General features: G+C 36.6%; 1 protein-coding gene across 1 annotated transcript in view; it reads right to left on the reverse strand.

Moving 5' to 3' along the window:
- The window catches only part of EYA4 (EYA transcriptional coactivator and phosphatase 4), a 76918-nt gene extending 68269 nt beyond the window's left edge, over positions 1–8649 (reverse strand). Inside the window, exon 1 of the mRNA XM_026072814.1 lies at positions 8606–8649. The gene's annotated coding sequence lies outside the window, so the exon portion shown is untranslated. The remainder of the gene's footprint in view (positions 1–8605) is intronic.
- Between the last annotated feature and the right edge of the window lie 737 nt (positions 8650–9386).

The following is a 9386-nucleotide window of genomic DNA, read 5'->3' on the forward strand; positions in this document are numbered from 1 at the left end:
CTTCAATTTTAAGATAGAGGTCTCTGAAATTCTTGCACTAAGTAAAAACACTTGCAGGTATAATCTTAGGTTATTTTCTTTCATTCAAAAATAGCATTTATCCTACCCCAATAAATTCCTGAAAGTTCCAAAATATTAAACTATTAAGACCACACCAAAATACACATATTCCTTTTCCCACTCTTTGAAATTCAAGAAGACTTTGTATATCAAAAAATACTATGACTTGGCAAATCAATAGATTTGGTATAAATTTCTCAAAATGCTGCAGGGCAGGACAGGAGAGAAGGAAAAAAAAGCGGAAAGGATATAYAACAAATTCTCAGTCTGCAAGTAAACGCTTTTGAAGGCCAATCAATGGGACCTTACACACCCAGCTTTGCAAGGTAGCAATATACTCACTTTACAGACAAATCAGTTTCAGCCAGGCCAGTGATTCCCAAACTGACATCTTGAGACTGCTGGTAATCCAAGAACACTTGCTAGTAAGCTAAGGAATGCTGGCTAGTCTATAATGCAAGGTGAAGAACAGACTTAGAAGTGAATTTAAAAAAACTATTTATCTATACAGCTTGCTGCAGCTCAGGTTGTATGTTGGGCACCCTGTGATTAGACAGAAGCAAGTTGTGTCTTATACATGTAGACAGGACATTAGCCCATTCACCCACACTGGTATCTGATCAGTCCAAACTAGATGAGTAACAGCTGAGAGCATGCTAAGTCACCATGATTGCTTAAGTCCTGCTCCCTCCATACATCTGCAGCTCAAGCTAGAGAAAGTGGTTGGTGGAGAGGGACCCTAGCTTTGAGAACAGACTCAAAACTGCATTCAGCTGCTGCTGTCAATGTGTATGTAACGTTATGTCACCTGCTTATCCAATATGAAAAGCAGTGAAACATATGCTGGTATCATTTCTCTTCCATGTAAATATTTGCCATAGTTGCCCAAGTTATGCTGTGCAACAAGCATCGATGTATAAAAGGAACAGGAGATTCCAATGGAAGAACTGTACCGTGCGTTGCTATACCTGTACTGCTAACAAGTTGTTTTGAAATGATGACTAATGCATTACACTGATTATTTCAATGTGCTTTCAAGATTCTCTTCTTTTTAATTATAACATTCATGCTGAACTGTCTTTTTACACTTTTGCTTATAAGTTGCCATTACCAGGTGAAAGTTATTACTACAGGCACGTTGTTTTTAGTGTTTTTCTTCCATCTTATTTCCAGATGCATTAGATACTTCTATTTTAAATGAGCTTAAGACTATTAGTCGTGGGTTGGTTCTCCTATTCCAGTATCACAAATCCATACTAGAAAGCTCTTATTTTTCATAGTATGTGGGGTTAGACAAAGAGATTATGTATTTGCATTTAAGGGTAACTACAAAATCTCCCAATTACTTCTACTAACACCTCTGTTAAAATCTTGTTTAGCCTAAATTTTTAAAATAATGTGATATACAAACTTCTAAAAAGTATTCAAAAGTTGATTTTTCTTGTTTCTTACATTCTTTCCAAAGTCTGACCCACAATTGATTCAGGTTAATGGAAGTCTTAACACTGACTTTATCTGGCTTAGGATCACAAACAGGAATTATTAGTAAGAGTGAAAATATTTTATGCATGATTTTAACAAAACCCAGGAATTTGTAACAGACCTGAAATATAAAAAAATACATTAATTTTATTGTTAAAGCCACAGGGATCTGTTAATATAACCCATTCAAATACTTCTCCATGATGTCATCAGTTACCATGTGTTTGCACTCTAAATAGATTACTGTAATTTATGTAAACATATCTTATATATTTTTAGAACTCTTTGGAGGCTTGATCCAAAGCCAATAAAAACCACTGGACAGACAGTGACCAGCTTCAATAGGCTGTAGGTCAGGCCCCTGGGTAACGAGCACGCTGAAGCTCTCAGCTTAACTTACTAGAACATCAGAGCAGAGCAGGCAGAAAGACACCATGCAGACTGCGCTAAAAATAGTGAAGACTTACATTTGCCTAAAAAAACCAGCATATACAGCAAAACAACATATTTTTTGTTGCAACTGTTGTGCAATTGTCATGGACATGTCACTCCATTACATGTATCTGCATAGTCACATCACTAACTGTATTATTTTGATTGACTCAAACTGTGTAAGTGGCATGCAGACTAAATACTTGAACCAAACCTTTAATAAGTAACAGATTTGTATAAAGCTTTCTCTCGACTGCAAGCTAAATTTGTGCATCCCAGAATGTAATCTTTTATGAAAAATCTTATTCCACAATGTAGTTATTTTAAAATTGGAAAATTGTGATACTTTTTTTTGCCAGCCACTGTCTTGACTGAGAAGTCTGGGCTTGATCCTGCCAAATGTTTCTCTTAGGTGAAGTGTTTACAACTGCAGTGGCCTCACTGACATGAATGCTATATTCTGACAGACTTATACAATGCCTCCTGTTGACTGAATTGTTTCTTCCACTTCTCACAACTACTTGTGGCAGCCTTTCCATTTCAACTTTATATATTCTGTCTTTTCGTAGAAAACTTGTGGTGCTGTACTTGTTCCTCTTTATAGTTCACCCTAAACCCAAGAAATTCTAGCAGCTAGTCACAGTGTTTTTTCCTGGCTAAAGCATAATTTTATTTTTGTATGTATTCCCTTCTGAAACTGAACAGTTTCAGAGTAAAAGGAGACAATCTATAAAATCAAAACAAATGCTTTCACTGCCTGTGCTTATGTCTCCAGCTAGTCTTCTTGTAATAAATCAGCTCAACTGCTGGTGGAGTCTGCAGGGATACTCAGGAGAAGAGGAATATAGTAAGCTGTCTTTACAGTCAATAGAGAGAAGCAGATCAGATTAACGGCATCTCACAAGTGTCTACCTTATACATCTACTTTGGAGTGAGATGAATCACACCTTAGGAGTCTAAATTAGAGAGTCTTGTCAAAATCTCATTTCCTCAAATGAAGCCCATTTACCATGTCACCAAGATCTACAGATTCTTCAATGTGAGATAAAGCTGCGCTATTCCTGACTCAGAAGAACATTTAAATTATCTTCTAGCTTAGATAAGCTACATGTGGTTCATAGAAAACAAATCCTTACCTATTAACAAAGTTTTAAGATGTGGATGAGGAGAAAGTGAGCAAATGTATTTGGCTAAACAGCATACCTGAAACCTATAGCCTGAGCTTGTCCATTTTTACTGAACAATACTATTTATTTTTTCTATTATAGTGGCTGAAACATTAATGACAATTTCTATAGCTATTGCTGGCTTTATTGCTTGGCACCCCAATCATAAAGCTTTTCTTCACCATGTAATAATAAACATCTATTGTTTATCTATTGAATAGCAAGTGAATGGGAAGGTACAGCTGGTCCCACTCTCCTATAAACTGATATGTACAGGGTCAAGTGTGTTCAAAGAATCATGGTATTACCACACTAGAGCTTCATCACAAAATCTGCCAGATGAGCTGTTAGGCTTGGATTTGGGCTGAGGAGTTGCAATGTTTGATCTGGTAAATATGGACAATTACAAGGTATTGAAACAATGTCAAGACATTCCTGAAAGAATCAACCATCTACAACATCCTGGGCTAAGACTGTCAAGTTCTTGTTGAACGAGTTCGTCAGTGAAAGTGAAATATCAAGTGTTTCTTATATAGTCAAAGCTGCTGAGAACTAAACACTTCGGATGATCTGATTCTTTAGAACAAGATGCAAAAGATACACATTATCTTCTTTTTTCACTTTTGTTAAATACAATCATGCCCATGGAAACACTATTAGCTAATGCATTCACGCAGTGTTAGTGTAGCTCAGGCTCAGTAAGTATAGTGAGTCCTGTATTCATAATAGTGCCTCTGAGCTGCAAAGGAAAAAAACCTTTGGCCTAAAGAAAGGAATGAAAAAAGTCTGGTAGCTCTCACTGTTATTCCATACCATTATCTATTTAACTGCTAATGCATTAATGATACCAATTGCCTCTGGACTCCATGCATATGTGCACTATATCCTGACAGAAAAAAAACATGAGTGGGTATCAATATGAGACCAGTGACAAAACGAAAAAGCCCATTTCTCTTGCAGGAGATTTAAGAGAGACTTTTAAGATGAAGAAGCAGACACAGAACTTCGTGTTTTCTGCATACATTTCTTATAATGTGGTGCACTTTTAAGAACTGTGGACATGGGAGAACAGAAGAGAAATCAGCTGATGAACTGCTGCAATCTATGCAGAAAGCTTCACTGAAACCTGTATTAAATTGAAATATTGGAGACCATTTTTAAACATCTAAATAAAACCACTGCAGGTTTTTTTGGACAGCCTGTTTACCTGGCAACTGTATCTCTGTGTATATGATTTACTATTTGCCAGTGGTCACCATCAGTGAGTTTGTATTTCAGAAATACACAGGAACTAACTTTGTTTGGTGATACTAATGTAATAGCTAAAATGCCCCTGACTACACTGTTCTTACAGCATCTGATAAAAGTTTTAAAAGGGAAGATTTTCTTAAGAGTAGTTTCTTTCCCTCTCTTTTGTTTTTAGAATTTTAAAAAATATATAAAGGAAAAGACAAGTCAGGAAGAATGGATATAATTTGAGATATTGGATCCATGGGTTTCTAGTAAAAATTATGCAACAAAAATGGAGGGTATTTTAATTCACAGGGTTTAGCTTTAACTTACCAATACAAAGATCCCAAGTACACTGTGAAAACACAAGTAATGTCTTTTTGACACCAGTACATATTTTTACAAGTTAATTTAATATCAGCTAACTTTCATCCCTAGGCTACAAGATTAATTCTCAGAATCTTCAAGTTTTTCTTTTTTTCCCTGCAGATATTATCCTCCCAATTTAAAGATCATGGTTTAAAGAAGGAAAGAAGATGAAATATATGGTCATTACTCTTTACCTGTCCAGTAAAAAAGAAACTGTGTCCCAGCAGCCAGAAAAATCTCATTTTTCTGCAGACTTCTATCATCTAAAGAGGATTAAAAAAGCATGGATTTTGCTCCTATAATCCATGGACTTTGAGGAATCAGCAGATGACTCTGCTCATTCTCCACTCTTACGGACTTCCTCTCCCTCCGCTCATTTCTCTCCTCCTTATTTCTTTCTATAACTCAGCAAACTAGATAACCAGCAAGTGGCTGGTGAGAAGGACGGGAAGATTTGGGGTAGAAGAGACACGGTCCTCAAGCAGTCTGTAGTCACAAAGAACGATGCTGCCCTCAGTTGTGCAGCCAAACAGAACGTGCCGCAGCTGACTGTGGAGTCTGGGACCCAGGTATTTATCCTTCCGCCAGACTTCAGAATCTCAAATACTCTGGTGTTTCACTCATTTTTGTAACAATATCTTGGGATACGAGGCTGTAACAGGCATTCAGTATGGTCAATAAAATATGCCTCTACATCAAGAAACAGCAGTTGACATGTTTTAAGGCAACAAAAAGCTATTCAAGCTATTACATGTATTAGAACTAAAATTGCTTCTTTGATTATCTATGTAAAAATGCAGCTAGTTCATAACTGCAAACAAGTTAACTCCCATACACTGCACTACAGTGCTAAYTTATATGAAATTTAAATGTAATGTTGGGGCTGTTCAGTGTACTTGGGATCAGTCCCACTTTAAAGTATACATACAATATAAGAAAACTAAGAGCAATGTATTTCTATAGGCTCTGAGCCCAGGAACTGCTCTTCCTAATTACTCTCCAGTGAATTCGATAAAGYGTCACTGCACTGGAGTTGTCACCCATGCATACTACTCCAGTCTCTGTCCAGAACCTGTAGTGTGGCTGTTGGCAAATCCCAACCGTTTGCTGCCTCTGTCTCACAGCAACAGCTCCAGAAAGCCACAAGCATTGTGCATTACTGGACAGCTATCTAGACTTGAAAGACGAATTTGATTTTCATTACAAGGTCATGACAAAAACAATGCCATAATATTGATATAGCCACAATACCACCATGATAGGTCTAATACAAATATCTAAACAGATCAGGATAAAAGGAAGTATTTACAACCAGTTCATAAGGATTTAGCAAAATAATTCCCCAGCAACTGTAACAGAATTTTTGAGACTAAGTCATGTGTGAGTCAAAATTTGCAACAGATACATTAAAGAATCATACATGTTTTCTTTTGCATTTATAACTTGCATATCCACTACAACTTCAATTATTAACTACAGTTCCTTCTGCATGTGTGCAGTTTACCTATCTGTCAAGATAGCAACCATTTTGTATAAATAACTGCTGGTGATGGTTGAATTTTATTGCCTATACAGCTGGATACTTCTGGAAAGATTTTTTTTGATATGCTGCATAGGTTAGTAAATTCCCTTCAACAAAAATTTGCTAGTCACATCTGTAGTTTGAATGTTTTTTTTCTAAAAGACAAACCAAGGCCAAGCAAGACAAAGAATCTGCTGATACACACATGTCACTCCAAGAATTCTCCTGACAAAGTTCCCACACCCAATTTAATTACTTCTCTACTGTAAAAACACTTTCCATCTGCATTTATTGTAATAGTTTCAAATCCAAAACCAACACACTGTAAAGCTAGCTAAATAAATGAATGATATTGGCCTTAGGTCCCAAGCCAGGAGCTATTCTGTAAGGCAGTGTGTCTCCAGCATTCATTTTTATGCTGATGTTTCATTTTATGTGCAATGTTTTCACTTAAGACTTGTTTAGAGAAGAATTACCTTGCTCCAGGCTTTAAAGTTTTATGTGCTATGCGGTGCCCTCTAGCGCTGCTCTAGTCAAAGGTCTGTCAGAGATTCCACTGTAAGACCAAAGTCGCATCATGAATTAACATCTGTCAAAAAAACCCTGCTTCAGGCTGTATACACAGCGTTACACACACTCAGGCCAGGAACATTCATTTCAACTGTATCTGATATATTCTGAAACTCAGGCTTTGGGCTCAAAATAAAAAGCATTTTTGCTTGAAAATGCACTTTTCGAAAAAAGATGAAACTGTACCGGATTTATTATTCAAATCGACTATTTGTAATGTCGGTTCCTTTTGCATTTGGAAGAAAAAAGTATTCTGTTCCTCAGACTTAGCACAAAGAATTTAGCTACAGTTCATAAGAAATTTCCTAATGCTTGAAGATAATGACAGTACATCAGATACTGGGTCCTCAGGTTTGTTGCCATATCACAGTCTGATGAAGCTAAGTCCATGGACTTTATTTATAATTTTTAAACACTGGAGATTTAGTAGTCTCATTAGGACAAGTAAGGCACTTAAAACTGTGCACATGCACAAGTGTTTTGCTGAGTTGAGACTGTTCATTCCACCAAAGTACTTGGAAAGAGCTGGACGTTTATAATGAATACATTTTAATCCAAAGCAGAGAGACAGCAAATAAAATTTTTATTTAAAAGTTATTAAATAAAGAAGACAAAATACACTTCCCCTGAAGTCCAAAGCAAAATCCCTACTGACTTCACTGGAAGCATATTTGGACATTGAATGCTGTATTCCCTTACATACATTATTACCAAACTGAATGAAGGGCAAGGACGTGTTAAAAAGGAACATGATAAGCAAATCAAAGAAATACAAATGGTGCACAGCATAGCTCAAGCCACAGATATTATATTCGCCTTGGATATTACAGGTGACGCCCAGCTCTCAGAGGATCCTACTGCAACAGTGACACAAAGACATAGTTAAGACTGGGATTTGGGGGCAAACCTTGAATTATTTAGCTTTTCTGAGTTTTATTTAGAATGTTGGTGTGACTTCAGGTTTGTTTTGTGGCTCTCCCCTCACTACAAAAGCTTTTGAGTTTTTGTGAAACCAAAACATATTTCTTGGAAACAGAAGCAAGGCAAAGAGAGAGAAAAAGCACTGCTATCCACAGAATTTGAATAAAATCATGTACTATGGCTCAATAGTTTAATAACCAACAGGAAGATGCATGCTTGATGGCACATCTCAAGGAATTACTACTTCGCCTGCTTAAAAGTACATACACACACACACGTGCAAAACATAGAAGTTAAAGCTATTTCCTCTTCCATGTGTGCATGAAATTAGGAAGGTTAGCATTTGAAAAGTTTCTTTCTAAAGAATGCATGGCATCTTCCTAACCTATGAACACACTGGCATGTTTTTGGTAAGTGAAAACAAAAAGGGTTTGGTGAAGGTGTATTTACACAAATAAAGACTGAACTGCCCACAATAAAAGCAAATTATAGTATCAGGAGACTCCRAGACTCAGGCACGCAGAGAAGGGCTAAAAGAAAAAGCTGAAATTAGATTACACAGATTTCCCTACACTATTTAATAGGATTTTCTTTTAAATTGAGGATGACGAATGAGCATTATGGCACCATCTAAACTCTTGTCAGCCTACATGCTACCCCCCAACTTTAACTGAGGAGAAATAAAACAAAAACAAACAAACAAAAAACTTTCCAGAGTGAAAAAGCTAAAATTAATCTAGTCTTTCATTCTCTGCAAAGCAAATCTCTCACATGCTCATGTTATTTATCTGCAGTATCGCTCTGTATGCTTCCACACRACTGTTCATTAAGCACTGGTCTTTAGTTACTGTACCTGGAGTTCTGAGGCTCTGAAACATCTGATTCTGTACACGTTTTCTTTACCTGCAAAAGCAAACGATTGCCAGTTACTCTCATTTGAAAACACAACTTCCTCACTCACAGTTCATGCACTTACAGTGCTTAAAGTGGATACAGCTCTGCTCCCCATGATCTCTATAAAATACTTCCCACATTTTACAGCAGCAGTATGCAATACTAAACAGTGTGTTTCATTATTATCCCATGAACAGCTGCCAACTGCACTTCCCTAGGCTCCATTAGTATGTAAAATGTTCAGCTAAAATAGCTTGGGAGTAGTCTAACTAGGAACAAAGAAACCAAAGAACCAGGTTCCCCACTTAGAAACTAGAAAGCCATACTCTTCTCAGTTCAAGTAAAGAAATGTTTTCCCAATTGATACTGCTTCTGCTTCCTGCTAAAGCTCACAATAATAAACACCAGATTCTGGGGCAAAGTGCAGTGTTAGCTAAATAATTCATACATTATTTTTCATTTTCTGAATCTGATAACTGTATGTTAAATGTATTTTCCTAATACATCAATGAACTTCAAGTATCACATACACCACTTTCACACATATTTACAAGATATAATTACATGAACAGTATTTCAGCCTTTTATTAATCTTTGCAATACATTGCTGTTAGCCAATTACAGGTGAATAAATCCATCACTTCCAAATAAAAATAGAAAACTTCTCTTGTAGAGTAGGTGTCTCCTTGGGATCTTCAGTATATCCTGCAAAAATTTACTTGTACCTTCTGGTTATCTAA

Source organism: Apteryx rowi, unplaced genomic scaffold, assembly GCF_003343035.1.
Source record: "Apteryx rowi isolate R43461 unplaced genomic scaffold, aptRow1 scaffold_351, whole genome shotgun sequence".
In the NCBI taxonomy this organism is placed as follows: Eukaryota; Metazoa; Chordata; class Aves; order Apterygiformes; family Apterygidae; genus Apteryx; species Apteryx rowi.